The sequence below is a fragment of the Corvus kubaryi genome, unplaced genomic scaffold (genome assembly GCF_017639235.1).
Source record: "Corvus kubaryi isolate FWS band 111438036 unplaced genomic scaffold, C.kubaryi_AGA036_p1.0 37383, whole genome shotgun sequence".
In the NCBI taxonomy this organism is placed as follows: domain Eukaryota; kingdom Metazoa; phylum Chordata; class Aves; order Passeriformes; family Corvidae; genus Corvus; species Corvus kubaryi.
In genome coordinates this window covers 950,744-972,173 of record NW_024581125.1, presented here as the reverse complement: position 1 = coordinate 972,173, position 21,430 = coordinate 950,744, and the positions used below count along the sequence as shown (strand labels likewise).

The following is a 21,430-nucleotide window of genomic DNA, read 5'->3' as shown; positions in this document are numbered from 1 at the left end:
ACTTCTTAATTGAACATCTGTTTAATTGTTGTCTGCTGGCAGAGGGCTGGTCTTGGGTACAGGTCCTTAGCTCTTCACACATGTGCTGTGAGGGACCCAAACTGAGAGCAACCTGCTGCAGTGGGACGCCTCTACAGCATCTCCTCTTCTCCCTGACTGCTGGCTGACTTCTGTGGGACTAAACCAGGCTGGGCATCCCTTGGCCAAGCACAAATCCCTCTTCCTTCCCGCTGTGCCCGCAGCTCTCACCAGCCAGGCCCTCTGCCGCTGTGGTGCTGCCCAGCGCGGGAAGGCCCTCGCTGCCTTTCTGCTCCAGCAGCTTCAGACAAAAAGCCCTCTGTGTTTGTCTCGTGTCTTATTTTTACCAAAAGCCTGCTTTGCCCCTGCTGCAGTCAGGGGAGGAGGGAAGAGCGAGCACAAGAAGAGCAAATGGGCCAGGCCGTCCCTCCCGCACCGTGTTGGAGTGCAATAAATAAACCGAGGCTGGTAAATGCTTAACGTGCCAGAGAGCATCTCTGGAGGAGGCTTCCCCTCCTGCAGGTCCAGGGAGTCAGCTGAGGGGACAGGAAGCATTCCCAGCAGTGCTCACAAGCCTTAAGTGCTCGCAGCAGTGGCACTGCTGGGCCTAAACGCGGCTCTTGCTAATGAGATGGAGCTGTGCCTCCCTCGGCAGGGCTTTTTCTCTGTGATGCTGCTTGAGATTAATGATCGGGTCTGATTGCCCTCGCTGGCGTGGTGCATGGTCTAATCAAGCCCGTTCTTATTAAGAGTGACCCTGGTAAGCCAACTCCTAGCCAAGCATCAGCAAGAATTCCCAGGAAATTGGAGCAAAAGCTGAGCGGACTTGGAAGTTTTGTGGCTTTTGAAGTGCTCAGAGACAGAGAAATCCTCAGATGACGAGTAACAGGGTCATATTTTTCACACTAAAAGTCATGTTTACTTTTGTGAGGCTTTTTGTCTGGCTGAAAATCAATTCAGCTGAGCTGATTTTTAAAGCCAGGCAGAGTCACAGTGCAACTGCCTTTGGGGAGGCTTGAAGGTAAAATCACAGAACCATTAAGGCTGGAAAAACCCTCTGAGATCACCGAGTCCAACCACTGACCCAGCACTGCCAAGCCCAGCATTAAACCATGTCACCAGGATTTTCTGCATGGACCTGCTTTCAAAACACCTGGAACCGGCCTGGACCAGAGGATGTTTTAGGCTTTTTCTTGTGGGTTTCGATCTCCTATCAGTGCTTCAGTAGGATTAGGTGATTCACTTCTAGGTGTTTACTGGGGTAAGCCTCCCAAGGAAGATGAAATGTGGGTGATCTGATGTAAGAGCAGCTCATTTCAACTTTTACATCAATATTGAGCCGTAAAGTGCTGTTACATCCCATATTTGTGAGCTCTGGCATCAGTGAGGGATGCTGGAATTGGATCAATAGAAGAGGAAAAGTAAGGAATAGAGGGAGGGGTGGAATGCACTGTAAGAAAGAAAAGTGTTGTCAGCCTGATGTAACAAAGAGAGGAAGATGCCTGTGGAGTTCAGTGGGATCAGGACTGGGCAAGTGAGGTCAGAAAAAGTTCAGCAGGTGGCTGGAGGCACGACCAGGCTGAGTGTCCTACCACATCTTCAAGCAGGAGAAGCTAAAAGGTGGCAGAGCAGCCTGGTGAAAGGTGAGGGGTGCTTCAGAAGGGAAGTTAAATCCCTGGGGTCCTGTATTTTGGCTTGGCACCTGTCCGTGCTTTCTTTGTGCTGCCAATGCCTTCATTAATCCCTTTTATTTCTCCTGTGCCAGGCAATGCAGCCTGCTCAGAAATTGTGGAGCTGCTCTGCTTCCTTCAGATGGATGGATAATCCTTCCCAACTCCAGGCACATTGTCCCAGGCCGTCCCCATTGGCAAGGAGGAGTTGCCATGTGAAGAGGAGACAAGTGGCTCCTGCTTGACAAAAACAGAAGAGGCATTTCCATCCTGAAAGGTATCAACTGGAAGGGCTGCCTGGGCTCTCTGACCCAGCTGCAAATTTGTGTGTCTTGGGGAAAGAGCCTGAAATTTAGGCTGGTTCTGGGAAAAACCCCATGTGGACTCCTCAGCTCTTCCACATCTCCCTGCTTGGGAACCCCAGGACGCGATAGAGGAGGGGAAAAAGAGCATTTTGTGGCTGGCAAAATCTCTGCTCTGATGCTTCCTAGTTCTCCCTGAGGAGCCAGTGTCATGTCATGGATAGATTTGCTGCTGGAAGCTGGAGGAGTGGGACAAAGTTTGAGAAACTCCCCTTGGCTCTTCCCAGCCTTTGTAAAATCGGGATCCACCTCTGCACTGAGGTGGTTCATGATCAGCAGCATCTGGGAATTTACAGGTGACTGGGCTTTGGAGCTGTGAGGTTTTCTGGGCTGCTGTCCTGTGTCCATGTCCTGTCCATGGATGCTCCTGCACATGTATGGTTAGTGGGAATTTGATGGTATTACTGCGGTAATGCGAATCTAATGAAATTATTATGGTAGTGTGAATTTTAGGTGGTCCTAGGAGAGCTGAGACTTAGGCATTTCTTTTTTTTATCTTGAGGCAGCCAGTGAGCCACCATCCTCCTGGGCTGGAACAGCAGCTCAAGGATACATCAAGTGAAAAAAAATCTTGTGCTGGAGTAAAGAGTGGGCTAGGTTTGACATGGGCTTTTTTTAAGCAAAACCACTTCAAATGGTGCTTAAAAAAGAAAAAGAGAGAGAAAGACAGATTAACATCTCCTTGCCAGTCTGAAATTATGGACTTTGTGCTGGAGGCCAGGCTCTCAGACCACCCGTTTCTATTTATTGCCCATAGCAATTTCTTCGGCCTTCAGGAGCTTCAGGGTAAACTGAACACTGTAATTACTCTGGAGGTTACCAAGGCACTTTCTCCACCTCCCTGAAAACTCTGGTGAAGTTTCTGCTGTAACTAAAGCTTCTCTTACAAAAGACAGGACAAAAGATGCTTTTAGAGGCGTCCACCACGTTTATGTGTGAGGGACAGCTGTGAATTTTGCACCTCAAAGAGAGGCAGGCTGCAATTAAGTCATATCTTTAGGGGGAGCTTTGTATCTTTTTTGCTGCTTTCCTCCCAGCCCTTTATTGCCAGAGTATTCCCATGGGACAGGAGCAGTCTTGCCGCACCTCTGGAAGTGTTCCAGTCTGGGTTGGGCGAGGCTTGGAGCAACCTGGGATAGTGGAAGGTGTCCCTGCCCATGGGATCTGATGGGCTTTAAGATCCCTTCCCACTCAAACCATTCTGGGATTCATTGATGCTGAAAACATTTCTGCACCATTGCGGCCATAATTGATTCCTCACCTGAGCATGTCAGTCCTGTATTCACCATTTCTGCCAGATTTGGGAGCATCCCACCCTCTGCATGTCACGGAAGAACCCTCGCTGATGATGGGGAGGAGCAGAGTTTGCCGTAGCTCAGAGCCAGGCAGTGAAAGTGTTTCTTTCATCTGCTCCAGGGCAGGTTTAGGTTGGATAACTGGAAAAATGTTTTCACTGAAAAGGTGGCCAGGCCTTGGAACAGGCTGCCCAGCGTGGAGTCAGCATCTTTGGAAGTGTCCAAAAAATGTCACTCTGTGTTCTGCTCTCCATCGGCAACGCTGCACACACGGAGCCTGGAGCAGGCCAGGGGCTCGTGACCACCCTGAGGGGCCTTCTGAGAAGGGACTGAGTGTGCCAGGTGGAAATCTGGGAGTGCAGCTGTGTATGGAGACACACAAAACCCAACAATTTTGGAAGCCCTGGCTGCTGAGGGGGCAACCTGAGGGCCTGTGGCTGCAATGCAGGTCAGACCCTGCTGAGTACAGAGAGCACCGATGGCCCAGGGGGTTTTTGGGGAGCATGAGCTGAGTCCAGCTGCCCTTGTCCAAAGCAGAAAAGATGCCTTCATCCTCAGCCAAAGGCAACTGTGTCCCCTGGCTGTCTGGAGGCCTCGTGGAGCTGATAACTTCCCGATACCGGGGCACATCTGCTCTGCTTCAAAGCCTGGGCTGGGCCGGCTCCGCAGTCGGATCCACACGTGGGATGAATTAGGGGATGAATTAGTGGGGATGTGTGTGTGCAATTAGGTGCCCAGCATGTCCCTGTAGTGCAGGGTGCAGCTGCCTCTCTGCTGTGCTGCTGCTCCAGAGGGGAAAGTGTGTTTTATGCTTTCCTTTGCAGCTTCTGAGATGTGTTTTGGTGGGGATTCAACCCGCCAGGCAGGGAACAAAGTTGATCTAAAGGGGAGCTTGGTGGGGAGGGAGACCATATCTCATTAAAAGTCAGCTGGAAAAAAAAGCTCTCCAGGATTAGGCACACATTTTGCAGAGCAGCTTCTTGTGTTGCTCAGCTTGCTGGAAGCCAAAGCACAGGCAAAGAATTTCCTTCAGCCACGTAAGGAAGGGATGATCCTGTGAAGGTACCCGGAGCTGGGTTCTGCATCTCTGTGAACACCTCAGAGCTCCTTGGAGGCTGATAACTCCATCCTTGACCTCATTAGAAGTTATTTGGGATGATGGAAGGGCAGGAGCCAGCAAGAAGCCTGGTTTAACAGCTTCCCTAAAAATGGTTTCTGGGGCAGGGGTGAGGCATGTGCTCCTGGGCGTGAGGGAGGCGGGGAGGGCAGGGTTGCCTCCCTGGGCCACTGTGTCTTGTTCCTGTGGTGCCACAGTGGGAAGACAGCAGGACAAAGCTTCAGATAGCGGCCTGAATGCAAAGGCTGCCATCAGTGCAGATCGAGCAAGGCAGGCTTCAAATAGAGAGGGGAATTCTTGTTTTACTCATTGCTGCAAAACCTTCTCTTCCACTCTCCTGCTGGGATGTGCGCATTCAGCAGCGGGAGATTGGTGACACAGGCTGGCAGGAAATCTCATGGACCAATTTTCTCTACCTCTTTAGATTCCTGTTAAGTTTTATGTCCCCATTCTTCGTTCCAGCTCCAGCAGCAGAGTTGAGAGCAGAGGTGCCATCCTGCACTGGTCTGTGCTGTGCTTTCCTTCCACGAGTGAGACGCTTGGGTTGGAAGGAACCCAAGACACCATCTCATTCCATGGGCAGGGACACCTTCCACTAGTCCAGGCTCCTCCAAGCCCTGTCCAGCCTGGCCTGGGACACTTCCAGGGGTGAGGAATCCATGGCTTCTCTGGGCACCCTGTGCCAGGGCCTCAGCACCCTCACAGGGAAGAATTTCTTCCCAATATCCCATCTCTCCCTGCCCTCTGGCAGTGGGAAGCCATTCCCTGTGTCCTGTCACTTCAGGCCATTGCCCAAAACCCCTCTGCAGCTCTCCTGGAGCCCCTTTATGCACTGGAAAGGGGCTCTGAGCTCTCCCTGGAGCCTTCCCTTCTCCAGGTGAACACATCCAGTCTCAGCCTGGCTCCAGGGCAGAGGGCCTTCAGCCCTTGGAGCATCTCTGTGGTCTTCATCTTCCTGCTGGAGGCAGGCTCCACTCAGACCCTTGACCTTGGCTGGAAAGAGCCTCCTAGGTTACTGGGTCAGTCCTCGGGCTAAATGGGACACGTAGAGATCTAAACCATCGTGGGGCTTGCCGAGTCCTGGGTTGTTGTGTGGGATGTGGATGTGTCAGGGTTAGGGTCTCCTGTGCTGCTGTGGCTCAGCTCCCTTTCCTGGCTGATTTATTTCCTAGGGTTTCAGGCTCCCTTTGAGATCTTTGGGTAGAAAACGTGCCCTTCTGTTACTCATTTCTCGAAAGCATGGAGTTGTGGGCAGGGATTAAGTCGTGCTTAGATACAGGCAGCACTTCAGTGGAGAGCTGGAGCCATCTGCCCTGCAGACCACATTCCAAGGTCCCCCCACATGCCTCCTGTCCCTGCCTGAGCCAGCCAAAGCAGCAGAGAAGACCCTCCTCGGTGGCCCTCTGCTTCCAGCCCCAGGCACAGGAGAGAAAAATCCCATCATAAACACCCAGCTGGGCAACCAACAGCCCTCTCCCTAAATTAAAAACCCTTAAGCAGTGCCCGACACCCGTCTCCCAGCAATGCAGGGAAAAAGGTGAAGTCGCTAAGGGATGACATTTATACTGAGAGAGAAAAGAAAATGACTCATTCCCCACAGCCCAAGGGCAAATTCAGCGGCTTCTGCATCTCAGACGGCTCTGTTGGTTAACTTGAAAAGGATCCCTTTAAATTCCCGTTCCCTTTTTTCAATACAGTGTTTCTCCTCTGCTGATTGAGTCATTTCCTGGAAATCTCGGAGTAAATGCAGTCTTCCTGGCGCTGTGGGTTCAGGACTGTTGTGTGGTGGAGTTGTGTTTTACATGCATTTGGTGGGGTAGGAGATGTTCTTCATCACCAGCCTTGACAAAGGGGTGAAAATGCTGGTGCTCAAATCTGTCTGGGTCATTCCAAGGAGAAATAGGTGCTGTTTGTAACTCTCCCTTTGGGTTTTGGGGTAGGTTTGGTTATTTTATTCGTTATCAAAGCTCTCTGATGGGCTCTGAGGTTTGTTTAGGAGAGTGGGATAGAGGTGGGACGCTATAGTTTTGTCCTGGATGCAACATTTTCAGTTCCATGTAAGAACACCCTTCAAAGGTGACTGGAGCCTCTGCAGCCGTGGAATTCCTGCCTGACTTTTCCATGAAAGCTCACTCACTTGATGGCCAGGTCTGCAGAGGATGTAGCAGCAGCTGTGTTGAAAAACAAAGTTTATTATATTGGATTCGGTAGCAGACTCCCATTTTGTGGGAAAAAGGAGCAGCGTGCATTTCCTTCCACCGTGCAGAGGAGATGAAGGCTGCTCAAGAACAAACTGGAAACCCCAAACTTTTTGTCTTGAGAATGAACTCGCCAAAAGCACTTGGTTTCTGAGGCAGGGGACAGCACAGGATGTTGGGATTTGGGATACAGATGATCCCTCGTGCTGCAGGATTCCCTTTCAAGCTGTCACAGCAGCCACGTGGTGATGAAATGTCTCCAGTTTGCAGATGCCTCCTCCCAGCTGGGGTAAATCAGCCTGGATTCTTCCAAGGCCGTGATGGCTGAGAACAGCTTAGCTCCTGGCTTGTGGTTTGTGTGCTGCTTGCTTTGTAGAGGGAAAAATGGGAAAGAAATATTTTGGAGGGAGAATGTGCTCTGCAACCATGGAGAAACCTCTGTGCCAGGAGTTTTTGTGCTGCTGAATGGGAGCAGAGGACTTTTGGGTGAGGTGCACGCCTCACCCAAGCCATAGGATGCTGGTGGCTGTGCTTCCTACACAGCCCAGCTCATCTTGGTTTAGGTTTAGATTGGATTTTAGGAAAAATTTCTCCATGGAAAGAAGTTATCTGGCCCTGGCACAGCTGTCCAGGGCAGTGGTGGAGTCCCCATCCCTGGTGGGATTTAAAAGCCGTGTGGATGTGGCACTTGGGGATGTGGGTTAGTGGTGGGCTTGGCAGTGCTGGGGGAATGGTTGGACTCGATGACTTTGGAGGGCTTTTCCAACCTAAATGATGCCATGATTGATCCCTCATCCTCCTTCGAGCTGCAGGCTGGAGACTCCAGCCCAGCGTGTTGCTCTTGGTGCAGTGCTAACGAGAACTAAGAACAGTGGGAGCCTCTTTAGATTGAAAACCTTCATTTCACAGCCTGCTTGCAGAAACCCCAAACCTCCCAGCCTGTGCTTCCCCTCCTGCTTCTCTGCATCCCTGCCCTCACCTCCCTGCTGAGCGACTCCACTGTAAATCTGTTAAAATATTAACGCAGAAGACTGAAGCCCTGCGCTGAAGAGCCCAGAGGGAGGTTGTTTGTCTGGTGAGAGTTGAATCGATGTCCTGCTGCCTCACCCCACAGATGGCATCGGCTGCCGGGCAGAGGCAGCCCCCCACAGCTCCTGGGGTCTCTGGATGCTGCAGCAGGCCGTGCCCATCTGCAGCAGGCCGTGCCCATCTGCAGCTGGCCAGCTGTTCTGGGGCCACCACGCTGGGAGGAAAGCCCCCGGCCTGGGGTCTGACCCACAGCTGGATGGACAGCCCTTTCTTGCTCTCCTGTGGGAAAGGGAAGCTTTTCACGCCTTCCTGATGGCTTTATGGAGCTACGCAGCCCCTCTGGGACCGTACAGCGGGTCCTCCTTCTTGGCCATCCCCCTGTGTCACCCTCTGCTGCTACAACACCCTCAGTGAGGCCAAGCCTCCTGCTCATTGTCTCCATTGCCTCATCTCCAGACTTGCAGGTTGGCCTCTGGGCAGCCCCACAGCGATGTGCCATCGGATTTTTTTTAGCCCCCAGGTATTTCCAGGCTGTTATCTCCTTTAATCATGACTTGGCTGAGCAAGGCTGGTTGAATCCCATGAATTCCCCCACACAAATCAATCCCTCAAGACCCTGGTTGTTAATCAGCTCGGAGCTCGCTCCAGATTGCAGCCTTTCTGGGAATGGCCTGCTATGAGTTCAATGAAATCCAGGTGCAGCTCCTCTGGAGAGGAAGGATTCCTTCCCTGCTCCACGTGCTGGGGTCTGCCTCTTGCCTTGCTCTGTGACACATCCAGGCCAATCCATCCGTCTGTGGAGCAGAGGGATGCTCAGAGGTGGTTCAGAGGGGAAGGGAGGCTCTGCCTTGCACAGCTGAGCAGCAGAAGGCACAGCAAGGCTTTCCCTGGCTGAGGTTGCTGCTTGGAAGTCTTGAAAGCAAGGCCTGGGGCTGCTTTTCTGCACCTAGAGCAGGCTCTCCGGGGAATGGTCCCAGTCCCGAGGCTGCCAGAGCTCCAGGGGCATTTGGACAATGCTCTCAGGGATGCACAGGGTGGGATTGTTGGGCTGGTCTCGATCCTTGTTGGTCCCTTTCAGGTCAGGATTGCTGTGGTTGGTCAGGCTTAACTTCTGTCTTCAGCTCAGCTAAGCTGGGCTGGTGGCCCTGAAGGAGGTGGGAGTCCTAAATTTTTCCTCTTCCTTGGAGAAAAGCAGCCTAACTGAAGCTTCCTAACATCTAATTAATTTCACTGCTTCCCCACAATTAATTATTGGTGGTGCAGAGGGCTGTTAAGCCTTGGAGCAGGGAATAAGCAATGAGTAGGAGCCTCTCTGCTCCCTTCAGCAGGACATCAGGAGTGGAGCATGGATTTAGCATCTGGAGCCATGGATCTCCTCACTACACAACTCGGTTTTCAAAATACACCCATTCACCTCACTCTGTTGTGGTTCACCCTGCTGCTCTCCCCATTCCTGCTTCCAGAGGTGCTTCAAAAGGGGATAGATTATCCTGCTGTTTGGTTGCATCAGGACTTTTATCCCTCCATGCTGGGAGTTTGCTTTCATCTGCCCCTCGTAGCGAGACTCACTGCAGGTCTGAAATCCTTCTCTTATGTCCCTGCGCTAAAACCTTCCCTGCAGCCCAGCTTCAGACAGTGAGGCAAAAACCTCACTTTATTGTTGGGGGTGGGTTTTTTTCAGAAAATTGAGGGGTTTTTGTCCAGCTCCTGAAAATCCAAGTAAATCCTGTTCCTGGGGATGCTGGGTATGCATGGGGGAGCAGAGAGGCATCTTTCACTCTCCTGTTTGTGTGGACACACGGGAGATGAGCAAAGGCTGGGGGTCTGGGGGCAGTTTGAAGTGCAGAGTGGATCCAAGGAGCCTGCTAGGTCCTTTCCAAGCTATGGCTTCCTTACTGTTGGCTTTGTTTAAGGATTTGTCCCCCTCACGTTACAAAACTGGGATAGATGTCACCCTAAAAAAGCTTTTTCTGGGCTGTTAATCTTTCCTAATAGGAGAAAGGTTTTGAATCGCCCTCTAAAACCTGGTTTTGTGTCCAGAGGCTGAAAGAGCAAAGCCAGACCTGGAGTTCTGGGAATCTCCTCACTGCCAGGGTGGGGAGGCACTAGGGGTGTGAGGCCCTACTGGTGGCTGGGATTGATCCAGAATCCCTTTAAACTGGGTCTAAAAATGTGCCTGTGTGTGTTATGGGACAGGGTTAGGAGGTTGTGGAGCAGCTGAGGGAGCTGGAAAGGGGCTCAGGCTGGAGCAAAGGAGGCTCAGGGGGGACCTTGTGGCTCTGCGCAAGTCCCTGACAGGAGTGGGGTGGTTGGGCTCTGCTCCCAGGGAACAAGGGACAGGTTGAGAGGAAACAGCCTCAAGTTGTGCCAGGGGAAGTTTAGGTTGGGCAGCAGGAAGAATTTCTCCATGGAAAGGGTGGTCAGGCCTTGTGAGGGACTGCCTGAGGTAGTGGAGTCTCCATCCCTGGAGGTGTTTAAAAGTTCCCATGGGGACATGGTTTTGTGGTGGCCTTGGCAGTGCTAGGGGAATGGTTGGATTTGGTCTTGGAGGCCTTCTCCAACCTTAACAATTCCGTGGTTCTTTCTTGGTTTGAAAGAAGAGCGTAACTCGTGTCACGACGTGTTTCTAAGGACAGGATAATCCTTTCTGCTGCTCCTGGGAAGTAACCTGGGCTCTCTTCTCCACCTGAGGCCTCTCTGGGCTGTGCTGATTTCAATGGGCAACTCGCTGTCCTGCCAAGTCAGTGTGGCATGAACCAGCTGCCTCCTCACCTGCTTGGGCATCCCCCCCTTCCCAGCTCGGAATGCTCAGCCACTGTGGAGACACTTCCCTGGCAGTCACGGCCACGCTCCCAGGAGGGTGTGTGCCTGTCGGTGTGAGTGTCTTTGCTGTCTCCTCGGATTAGGCAGCCGAGGACAGGAGCTGGATGCAGACAGCCCGCTGGCAGAGAGGCAGCCTGAGCTGGCTCACCCTGCTTTTTGAGCCTGCAGCTTCCCGGGATGGCCCTGAGCCCTGGAGATTTTATGTCGCTGTCCCTTGTGGGTCTTGTTAGCCTAGAGCCTGTGACAAACCCAGCCGTGGCCACCGTAAGGGACCCAGAGGGGTTCGCCACGGGCTTCCTGCCTGACAGGGGAAGAGGTGGCTTCGACCAACAGGGAAAATCCCCTTTGCCATAATCTCACACCTCCCTGGCTGCCCTAACAAAGCCCGTGCTCAGGGGAGCACAAACCCACCCTTTCCTGGGGTTGCTTGGACTGGCCTTCCTCAATTCCTTCTTTGTTTTTCATTCCTGAGCTGTAACACAGGCAAGAAAGGGGCGATCTAACCAGGATCCCTGGAGGCAAGGAAGCTATTGTCCTAAAAACAAAGGAACTTTTCCTCACATGCACCAGCAACAATGGGAAGTGCCCCAGAGCCTTTACTTCATCCTGGACTGGATTTCCTGATGTTTTCCAGGATGCTTGTCTGGTCTGGTTCAGCCAGAAACGGTAAACTACGTACTCCCTCTTGCCAATCCTAAAAAAAGTGGTGCTGCTGCTTGGCTCAGGAGCAGGATGGAGCAGGCAAGCAGAGCTGGTGCAGTGTTCAACAGGTGAGAAATGGTGCCACAACCTCATGGATTATGGAGAAATCTTTCAGGACTTCCCTCTACCCTCACCAGCATCTTTAGAAGTTGCTGTGTTTCATTTTTGGGGGGGAGAAGAGAAGAAGGAAAGTAATGCCTGAGGTCAGCAAACAGGTTAAACCGCCCCTGGGATGGTTTTCCATGCAGTGTCACCTACTCAGCTTCTCTCTCTGTACCTCAGACTGGCCCAAGGGGTCCATGGAGATGCCGAGGGGGCTGGAGATCACCTTCACCCAGCAGCAGGCACAGGCTCAGAGCTGCTGGACGCCCCCTGGCATGGTCCAAGGTTGGAGCTGAGAATGGCCACAGACACTGCAGCCGCCTGCTCACGTTTTCCCAGCAATCCCAAACTGGAGAGGAGCTTTTTTTTCTGTCCTAGGAGATACTGGCATTCCTCCAAGCACAGAGGGACCAGATGGGGGAGAAACACAGCTAAAACTGGGTGGGGGGAGGAGGGGGAGGGAATATCTGTTAAGGAGCTGGCTTGAAAATAAGATCATGGAAACCAGCTGTTGCTTCGAGAAAGGGTTCTGTTGCTGATTCTAGAAAAGGGAGGAAGAGGGGCTGATGTAAAAAGCCAGCCCTGAGGTGTGGTTGGGCTGCATTTTGGGAGCTTAGGAGGTCAAATGCAGAGACACTGAGTGGTGTAGGGGGGCATCTCTCTGCTGCACAGCACGACAGCTCGCTGGCTTTCTCTTTTGGGGTGCTTTGTGGGGCTCAGAGAGGCAGCGCCCTTCACCTCTGAAACCTCCGGCACTCAGGATGGCAAATTCCTCCCGGCACATCTTCCCCGATGCGTTCCCAGAGCGGCCTCTCCGGCGGATCAGTTCCCTGGGATGCAGATCCGGGAAGACACGGCATTAGGTAACCATTTATATAAGTGACCCACCGTGGGCTCCTGGTGAGGTTTCACAGCTCTGAGAGCCCTGATGGCATCCCTGACCCGTGGCAAACATCCTGCTTATCTCCTGGTCCGACATCCTGCAGCAGGCATCGCCTTGCCCTCCTCGCAGGAGCTCTGCCTCCCGTTTTTTTGGTCACATGCTCGATTTTCAGGATTGCCATGGAGATGGAGGCCAGTGTGACAGGCATCAGGCAAACAACATGAGACAGTCTGTGTCCTGCAGGACTCTGGGATAAACTTGGCAAGGCCTGTGCTCTGAAAGGCATCCCGGGCACAGAATTCCCATTAACACCATCCCATGGTGCTGCTGTGTGGTGCTTTGAAAACTGATCTCCCACTTAGGAGTGGGGTTGATCGGGGGGAGGGACAAAAACCAGCCAGGATTAGGGCACAGAGAGAGGCATTGCTGCTCACTGGGGTCAGGAAGGGGCCTGGTAACTGTGGTATTTTCTGAATTCGTGCCTCAGCTGCTGTTGCAGGAGCACACCAGGAATTATTTTCCTTGCCCTGTTGTGTTTTCTGCAAGGTTTCTACGTGGGCATGAGGCAAGTGATTCAAGGCGACGCTGGGCTGGGAGCAGACCCAGAGGATGTCATTTTTCCCTTTGGCTGGCCATAAAAACCCAGCGGATCACAGGTAGAGCGAGCAAAGCTGCAGCTCAGCACACACCACGTTCCTTACGTAATGGTGCTGTGACGGCCATTGGCACAGGAGCCGGGATTTATGTTCCGGGGAAATGTCTAAAACAGCAAGTGTAGGAATTCGGTCTCCTTGGTGACGAAACCAACCAATGGAAAACACACAAAAAAGAGGAATCTAAACCCATCCTTGGGCCTTGCTTTTATTTTCAGAGTGGAGGAGAGCGAATTAGCCTGTCCTGTGGCTACGAGCAGGATGTGAGCGTGCCTGGCATGGCTCTGGCCTTCACCCAAGCCATCCCAAAACAGGCTCAGCTATCCAGGAGCTTCTGTGGAGAGGAGAATTAGGATTAAAAAGCCAGGTATCTGTAATGATAGACCTTCCTAGGGGGCCTGTGCACTGTCCTTACCACACAATCTCCCCCTCCAGCCTCCCAGTAATGGTGCTGAGCTTGGGTATAAAGTAACTCCTGCCCTTCCTGCAGAGGCCTGGATTAAACCCAGCACTAACAAAAGTTAAACTGCCTGTATTAACACAAAGGTGGGGAAAACCAGCCACCACTGGAGAATCCCCTTCCAGAGACACATGAGCTGCTGTAGCCCACATGATCCACAGCAAAGAGGCAGCTGCTCTCCTTTAAAGCCATCTGAGCCTCTCAGGGAGGAGTCAGAGTTTAGGACAGCAGGCTCGTCCTCTCCCCAGCGTGGTGCAGCCACGTAGGGCCAGGCCACGCCTGGCTTTGGGCAGTGCCAGCAGAGGGTGGATGGCAAATCCATGATTTTATGGGGTGCTGCTGGTGGTCTCTTACAGCACAGGGTTTGACAAATGGCAGTGAGGGGTCTTGGACCTTTCCATGGTGGTTGGGAGCATCTCACGGTGAGCGTTTGGCTCGTGGTGCTGCTGGTTGGACGTAGAGGGGTCGAGAGCAAGGGGCGGGCTTTGGAGCAAAGCAACAACGTTGTCACCCTGGACATGGGTTTTCATTGGATCTGGTGCTCTTAATTTAGAGGCTGCAAGAGGCCAGGAAAACTCAGTGTTTTCCAGAGGTGGCCACATCTTCCCAACGCTGCTGGGCTGAGAGTCACCCGTGTGCCCGGAGAGCAGCACCGCGTCCCCAGCCGGCTCTCCTGAGTGACAAACGCCTCGACAATGCCAAACCAAAACCATTCTCTGCTTCAGCTTAGCAGGCTGGAAAGGAAGATTAGGTTTCCCAGGTGGAAAATTTCCCACAGAAAACATTGGAGCCCTGTTTTCTTTCCGCTTAATGAGCCTTGTGACCCTCGCTCCCCAAGTTATTCCAGTAATGCCCCAGGATCCTAATTAAGACCGAGCCCAGCGGCTCTTGGCATTGTGTAAACACATGGGAAGGCTCCAGCCCTTCTCTAGGAAGCTTCTCATCCAGTTTGGTTTAGGCAAATGCATCCATTGAAACTCTCCTCTCCTTTTTTTTTTTTAACTTTTGCAGCAGCCCCACAATGGAGGCTTTCATCTCCACCTCTTGTGTGTATTCCAGTGTCATGCCCTCTGCTTTCAAAGGCTTAGGTTTGCCTTTAATTGTGTTGAGAGCCTTTGTCTCTAAGCCTTTAATAATGGAATTTTTTTTCCTCCTCTGCCAAAAGAGGAATTTTGTTTCTTCGCTGGCTTTTCTCCTAAAGCTGAAGTGACAGTTCCCTCTTCTCGGTGAGATTTACAAAGCTCATCTTTTAATTTTCAAGAGCCAAACAGCGGCGGGGGGGGTGAAAGGAATGAAACGTCATCATGGCTTTTAAACACTGTCGCTAGGAGAAGGCTTAATGATCTAGAAATACATAAACTGCACACTCAGGGGCCGCTTTGATTCAGTGACACCAAATTGTTGCTCCTGCCAGAGACCAGAATGGAGCGGGGGGGTCAAAGGCAGCCCATCCAGATAACGCTTTCCTCTGGGCACAGTCAGGATGGAATCCTGGAATTGTTTGGGCTGGAAGGGACCTTGAAGCTCATCCCATTCACCCCCCTCCCCGTGCCATGAAACACCTTCCCCTATCCCAGGCTGCTCCAAGCCCCAATGTCCAGCCTGGCCTTGGGCACTGCCAGGGATCCAGGGGCAGGCCCAGCTTCTCTGGGCACCCTGTGCTGGGGCCTGCCCACCCTCCCAGGGAAGGATTTTTTCCCCTAATTGTGGCAGGAAGCTGAGGCACGAGGAAGAAAATACCCTGTGCTCAGCTTGAGGGATCGCTTGAGCCCATCTCCAAGGATTTGAAACGAGAAAGCCAAGACGGATCCCGTGTTCCTTCTGCACTGAACTCAGCGTTGTCGTGTTGCACATCACGGTTGGCAGGACTTGCCTCAGCTCTGGAGTGGGGGACAGTCTTGGGATTGCCATCAGGGCTCTGTGGGATGAGGTGGGACAAGATCCTCTTCCAATCTTTTCTGCCCGTGGCTGGTGGTCGTGCAGGAAACAGAGGTCTGGGAGGGGATTGTCTTCCTGCTGAACAAGGCATAAATGGATTAAACTGCTTCATGCTGATGGAACACTGACTTACCCCAGCTGGGCTGGTGCTGGAGCAGGTCTCCTTTGGCTCTGGTTGAGAGTGGGATTTGCTCTGTGGATTTTTTTTTTTTTTTGAAGTATGACAACTCAGAGCAGGAGGAATTGCTTTGCAGCTTGTTTATGGTCACTGCAGTGGGACAGCTGGGCTGGAAATGAGTTCCAGCAGAGAAAAAGAGTGTTTTCCAGCTGCTGCCAGGGCTTGTGTGCTCCATCCCTCGGGATTGCCATCCTCAGCCCCAGTGATGAAGGGCTGGTGGAGCAGAAAACCCTCTCAAGGGTCCCGAAGGCATAAATCTTTGGGCAAACCAGTGATTATTGTAAATAATCGTTTGGTAAATGAGGAGAATGGGCTTCCCAGAAGATGCTTTTCACTTTAATTATGAAATAAAGAAGGAAGCAGCCTTCTGTCTGGCTGAGCTGGCAGCTCAGGAACGGATCCAAGGGAAGCCAACCTAGCTGTCAGCTGTCCAGCCTCTTTGCTCCTCCTCTGGAGCACCCTGGCGTGCGTCTGGGAGCTCGGCTCTGTGGCAGGAACCAGAGGGACAGGCACTGCTGCCAAGTGCCCTGCTTGGCCTTGGATGGGCACAATATGGACCAGACCCCCGCAGAGTGGGGTGTGCCAGCAGGAGCTGGGAGCCAGGAGCTCTCTCCAGGCTCAGGTCGCTTCCAGTCAGGCGGAATGAGTGGAAAACGAGCTAAAGTGTCACCTCCGCGTGCTCTGGTGAGAGGTTCCTCACATGGGGAGCAAACAGGAGGAGACCTGGCTGCAGGCAGAGCGTGCCAGGGCTGCCATGTCCAAAGCACAAGCTGCTGTCCTGGCAGGAGCCAGCGTGGCCCGGGAGCTGGATGTGTGTTGGAAGGGCAGCGGGTGCTGACAGACCAGGTGGGGGTGCTAACAAGCCACAGGACACCCCACCCTCCTGCCAAGCCATTAACAGCTTCGTTTGGGTGCCTTCAGCTCTTTATTCCGCTTCCCTGTTCCAAGCGGGAAGCGCGGAGGAGCTGCGGGTCCCAGCCTGTGCTGTCTCTCTGGCTCGGTGGCTGGGGTACCAAAGTGCTTCCATGCCTCCGGGAAGGGGGGGATGAGAGCTGGGGTGGCTTGGATGGGAGCCTCACCCTCCCAGCCCCTGCCCTATGCAGCACAATATCGCCTCTGTCCTGAAGAGACTGGAGATTTTAATCCCAAAATAGACATTTCAACAAAATTACTTTTTTTTTTTAATTTTTTTTTAAATTTTTTGAAAGCCTTTGAGAGCTGCTGCTTTCATTTCAGGCACAGGGAACTCATCCCGAAACCTCCGGAGCTGCCGTGAAATGGGAGCGTCGCCTGCCAGGGAGCTCCGGCGCCCGTGTGCCTTCCAGCAGCCCTCATCCCAGAATCCCAGATCCTCATCCCATCCTGGCACGTGATGATGATGCAGGGCCACGCCTGAACACTGGGAAGTTGGCTGAAATCCCTGTTTAGCAGCACAGGCAGCTCTGTGATGGTTTTCAGTGCTCAGGGTTGTGACTCTAAGCCCAGGCAGCAATGCCTGGCAAATAACCCACAAGGCCTGGCTCGCTTTTTCTCATTTTCTTACTTTTTATTTATTTATTTATTTCAAATTTTATTATAGATTTTATTTTTTTTATTATAGATTTTACTTATTTTATTAAACATTACTTTTTATTTTTTAATTTATTTTTATTTCTTTCTCCTTGCTAACCTGTCTCACTTTGCATTTTGCTTCTGTTCCCCTGCCCACAAAATACAGTCCAAGCCTCCAGACTCTCCAGCAGCTGTTCCAGATCCAGGCTTTGAGGGGGGAATGGCTTCCAATTGACAGAGGGTAGGTTTAGGTGGGATATTGGGAAGGAATTGTTCCCTGGGAGGGTGGGCAGGCCCTGGCACAGGGTGCCCAGAGCAGCTGGGGCTGCCCCTGGATCCCTGGCAGTGCCCAAGGCCAGGCTGGACACTGGGGCTTGGAGCAACCTGGGCTAGTGGGAGGTAACTGGAGCTTCCAAACCTTTTCCCCTTGCCCTTCCCTGGCTGAGAGCCTAGAGGAAGACCAGTCAGTCTCCAGGCATGCAGCGTGCCTGGGGTTTGGAGGAGGGCAGGGGCTTGGGTGGATGCATAAGGAATTAGGTGGCATTTTTGGGAGCAGGCATCCTGAAAGGCCGGGCTTTGCAGGAGGAGCACTCCCTGCCTCTGGGACCAGCACGACCAGTTCAAAGGGAGGTGTGTGACCACTAGGAGATGCTTGTCGTGCTGGGAATTGTCATGATGCCACAGATTGAATGAACCAACCACTCCCTGAAAGGAAAGAAAACAAGTGGAAGGGAATTGGAGAGGGTGGGGTTTTTTTTAAGAGGGGAAGAATTGTTAGGAGTCCAGGGGGACCTTAGAGCCCTCTCCAGTGCCTAAAGAGATTCTAAGAGAGCTGAAAAGGGACTTTGGACAAGGTTCTGGAGTGACAGGACACGGGGAATGGCTTCCCAGTGCCAGAGGGCAGGGCCGGATGGGATACTGGGCAGGATTTGTTCCCTGGGAGGGTGGGCAGGCCCTGGCACAGGGTGCCCAGAGCAGCTGGGGCTGCCCCTGGATCCCTGGCAGTGCCCAAGGCCAGGCTGGACATTGGGGCTTGGAGCAGCCTGGGCTAGTGGAATGAGATGATCTTTATGGTCCCTTCTGACCCCAAACCATTCTGGGATTCTGATTTGGTGTTTTAATTGTTACTGACAGTCAGCTTGTTAGAAAAACAACATCTTACTATTGGCTGGGAGTTATTCATTCAAACCACACTGTTTTTCCTGCTCTACCCCTTTTCCCCCCCACCTTTCCAGAACAGCAAGCTGCTCTCTCTCCCAGCCCTGGTGTTTTGTCCTCATGGGTGCAGCTGATGTGATGTCAAGGACACCACGGTTTCCTCAGCTGGCTGAACCCGGCCCGGAGCGGCACTTGGCCATCATTCAGGGACAGGGTGTGGAGTGGGATGCTCCCTGTCCCGGGAGGCAAACCAAAACCTCAACCCCCCAAAATATAAGGTACCGAATCACCTTTTCAATAGGACTGAGGGGGGATCCCCTGTCTCCCTTGAACGGCAGCTCGTGTCACATCAAGACACACTAGAAGGCCCCGGGCTGGTGCACAGGGGCAGCAGCCTGCCCAGCCGTGCCTGAGCACAGAGATGTTCTTTCTGTGGTGGCACAGCCTCGAGAGCACCTAATCTGGATTTATTGAGGTCGTCAGACTGACTTAGCACGGCGGTGCCGAGACTGTAGGATAAATAGAAGCCTTCTATTTATAACGCTGCCAATCTGGCACCGCTCGCGAGCACTAAAAATAAGACTTTGTGCAAAGCGAGCCGAATTAATGGGCGCTCTCCTTGCATTGTCTGTGCAGCAGCCCCTGATCCTGTGGCACACTCAGTGCTTGGCAGGGATCCTGCAGAGCTCTGCTGAGCCACCACCTCTCCAGAGGGACGAGCGTGGCTCTCACCCGCGTGGGAGAGGTTCCTCCGTTCCCTTTGGGTGGTCCGATTGTGTGCCCGCAAACTCTGCAGGTTTGGGGCAGGAGTGATGAGCTCTGATGCTGCAGCTGGGCAAGCTGAGCCCAGGGAAAAGGGGGTTGGTTGTGCTGGAGCTGCCTAGGGCACGTTTCTGGTCCCTGCGTGGAGCTGGATCGATCTGAGCTCCCCTGAGTCAGGGAGGATGTGCCAGACACCAAGGCAGAGCCTGGACTGCCACAGCTGCTGAGCAGCAATCCCAGGTACCCCAGGAGAGTGGAACTGGATTAATTTGTAAAGGGATCTGCTTAAGCTGCAGATAAACCCTCTGGGGATCTGCTTTCTGGAGAGTGAAGCGAGCCTCGCCGTCCAACCGCACCGAGTTTAACACCAAACAGGGTTTTTTCTTTAATATGAGATCTTACTGGTTTTTAACTCACCCATGTAAAATCTTAGCTTTCACCTGGCAGCCCACCCAGGTCCTGCTTGGGTTGTAATGGTGAGTGGCTCCAATATTTATTTTCTTTCATAGGAAAGCAGAAACCTGGATTTTATCGTTAACACTGTTGTGTACAAGATCTTAAGGCAGATACCTGCTGCTCTGATTTAACACCTGCCTGGCTTCCCTTAGAGTGTTTCCTGGGGTCGAATTTATTTTCAGAGCACTTCAGGCTCCCTTTTCCCGCTGTTTCCAGCTACTGAGGTCTATGACCATCCCTGTTGGATCTATCTGCTCCACACGTGGCTCTGCTGGTGGGAATAGGATCACAGAATATCCAGAGCTGGAAGGGACCCACAAGGACCATCAAGTCCAGTTCCTGATCCTGCACAGGACACCCCAAGGATCCCATTGTGAGAGGTGCCAAAGCTGGTCCTCCACCACTCTCCTCTCGACACACCCGACTCCAGGAGGTGACCCAAAGGAGAAGAGCAGCTTCTGATTCATCAGCTGCTACCCAGGGCTGCCAGGAACCCTGGGGCCACTTTGATGTGCAGAGGAGAGCAGGGTATGCATCCCATGGTTTGAGCTGGGATGTGGGATCAGGTGTGACACAACGTGACGCGGACCCGCCGGATGTTGACGTTCCCCTAAACTCATTATCAGTTTTTTTTGGATTTTCCTGCCTTGGATTTCACTCAGTTTGGAGGGGGTAGGTGCCACACAGGGGGAAAATCATTCCCGAGCCTCCTGACCCAAAGGAGACAACAAGAATTCACATGATGGGGCCTGGAAAGGAGGAAGAGGAGGATGAGCTGGCTCCAAATGCTGGTTTACAGAGCGTGGTGAGGGGGCTGTGACCTGGAGAGAACCAGCAGGAACACCCCTGCCTACACCACAGTGCTGTGGGTGGCCGCACCAAGCTAGACCACCCTAAATCCGAGGTTGGAAAGGACTGCCTGCAGAAGTTTGGAGCCCCGGGGAGGGGAACAGCGTGTGCCAGGCAGGCAGGTGGCAGCTTGGTGGCAATTGCACAGTTGGGCAGCCTTGGAGGAGAGAGCCAGAAGGCCGAGTCATTCCAGCACAGTGAGTACAGTTCAGCGCTGCCATACGGCTCCTTCTGCAGAGGAGGAAGCGCGCAGGGAGCGAGGCATCCCACTGCTTCTCCTCGAAAATGAGCTTCCCCCTTCTCCTGCCAGCGCTGGAAAAACGCGGTGGTCGAAGGAGTCGGCGATTTCAGGGTGCCGTGGGGAATGCGGGAATTCCTCGTGGATGTTCTCTGCTCCTTTGCTCTGCCCCAATCAGGCACCGGGAGGAAAAGATCTTTATCAAGGATGGGTGGTAAACCCCTGCCGTGCCAGATGGGGAGGGAGGGAGGGAGGGAGGGAGAAGAAGAGGTTGCTGCTGGCCAAAGAGTGCCTTGACCTGTTAGGAACCACTGGAACCAGAAAAGCAGATTTGAACAGTTTGATTTCCTGCAGGGCTCTTGATAGAAGTCGGGAGGGGAGTAGGCAAATGTTTTCTAGCAAGAAAACAGTAGGATTTTCTGCTTCATTTAATAAATCCACTGCTTTTATCCCCAGCCTGCCTTAACCCTTTCACCTCCACTAACATCTCTGGTGTGGGGTTACTGGCACAGGTGGAAAACTGATCTGCTGGCAAAATTTTTGCTTCAGTGCTTCTCTCTCTGCAGATGGAGAGTGAAAAGCAAAAAATGGGCAAAAATCAGAGCCTGGGTAGCAAGGCTTAGTCATGGATTTGGCAGTGCAAGGCTGGACTCGATGATCTTAGAGGGCTTTTCCAACTTTTGTGATTCGAAGAGGTTGGGAAAACAGCAGCTTTGGTGTCAGAGCATTCCTCAGCAGAGAGGAGAGCGTTTGTGGGAAGCTCTTTTGGGGAAGAGCATCCTTTGCTGAGCAGGCTCTGGGGAAAGGCTGGGAGCTGTAGCAGAGACAGCCGGTGGGTGGGAGGAGGGAAGATGTGGAGCTTTGCAGCAGGGCAGCAAGGAACACGTGTGTTTGGGGGCTGGGGATCTTGGGGATGGGATTTGCTTACTTGCAGCACCCGAGGTTTCACTGGTAGAGGAAGATTTCTTCTCCCCCATTCCAGAACCGA

At 52.8% G+C, this 21,430-nt stretch overlaps 1 long non-coding RNA gene across 2 annotated transcripts in view; it reads left to right on the top strand.

Annotated features, from left to right (window-relative positions):
• Positions 1–1,786: 1,786 nt before the first annotated feature.
• Positions 1,787–21,430, top strand: part of LOC121668044 — a 46,197-nt gene continuing 26,553 nt past the window's right edge. Inside the window, exon 1 of one of the 2 annotated variants that reach the window (XR_006017236.1) lies at positions 1,787–1,965. This is a non-coding gene — a long non-coding RNA (uncharacterized LOC121668044). Of the gene's footprint in view, positions 1,966–19,451; positions 20,402–21,430 lie in introns of those variants that run through there. The other variant, XR_006017235.1, reaches the window with a different exon arrangement.